We start from the raw sequence: 776 nt of genomic DNA, 5'->3' as shown, positions 1-776 counted from the left end.
AGCTCCCAGGAGCCAGCTTTGAACAGGCAAATTGACTCATTCAACTTCCCAAACTGGAGCACTTAGCAAGTGTTAAGATCTGTGCTAAATAAGTTGGGATACAGAGATAAATAAACGGTGACTCTTGCTCACAAAATGGTAATTGACCAGTAGGAGCAATAGATCTAAACAGAAAATTACAACAGAGTGTGACAAATGCTAGACCATGAAGGTCATGAGGCCAGGGTCAGGCAATTTTGCTTACCACTATCTCCCCAAAACTTGCAAAATGGCAGACACTCAATAAGTAGCAGTGTGTGCTCGCTTCGGCAGCATATATATTAAAATTGGAATGATACAGAGAAGATTAGCATGGCCCCTGCACAAGGATGACACGAAAATTCGTGAAGAGTTCCATATTTTTTTAAAAACTGTAGCACATCTACACAATGGAATACTATGCCGCTATAAAAAAAGAAGGAACTTTTACTATTTGCAACAGCATGGATGGAACTGGAGAGCATATGCTAAGCGAAATAAGCTAGTCAGAGAAAGAGAAATATCACATGATCTCACTCATATGTGGGATATAATGATCAACATAATTTGATGAACAAGAATAGGTCCAGAGACAAATGGCGGGGGGCGGGGGGCGGTTAGAGAGCAACCAAAGTACTTGTATGCATGCATATTAGCATAACTAATGGACACAGACACTGGGGTGGTGGGAGCTTGCCCGGGGTTGAAATGGCTTGGGGGACTGGGGGCGGGGGGTCAGTTGGGGAAAAAGGAGACAT

At 43.0% G+C, this 776-nt stretch overlaps 1 non-coding gene across 1 annotated transcript; it reads left to right on the top strand.

Annotated features, from left to right (window-relative positions):
- Positions 1-296: 296 nt before the first annotated feature.
- Positions 297-403, top strand: LOC111827416. The gene has a single exon (XR_002830969.1). It is a non-coding gene; the product is annotated as a U6 spliceosomal RNA (small nuclear RNA).
- The last annotated feature ends 373 nt before the right edge of the window (positions 404-776 follow it).

This window comes from Myotis lucifugus, unplaced genomic scaffold, assembly GCF_000147115.1.
Source record: "Myotis lucifugus unplaced genomic scaffold, Myoluc2.0 scaffold_160, whole genome shotgun sequence".
Taxonomy (NCBI): domain Eukaryota; kingdom Metazoa; phylum Chordata; class Mammalia; order Chiroptera; family Vespertilionidae; genus Myotis; species Myotis lucifugus.
This window is presented reverse-complemented; position numbering and strand designations above follow the sequence as displayed.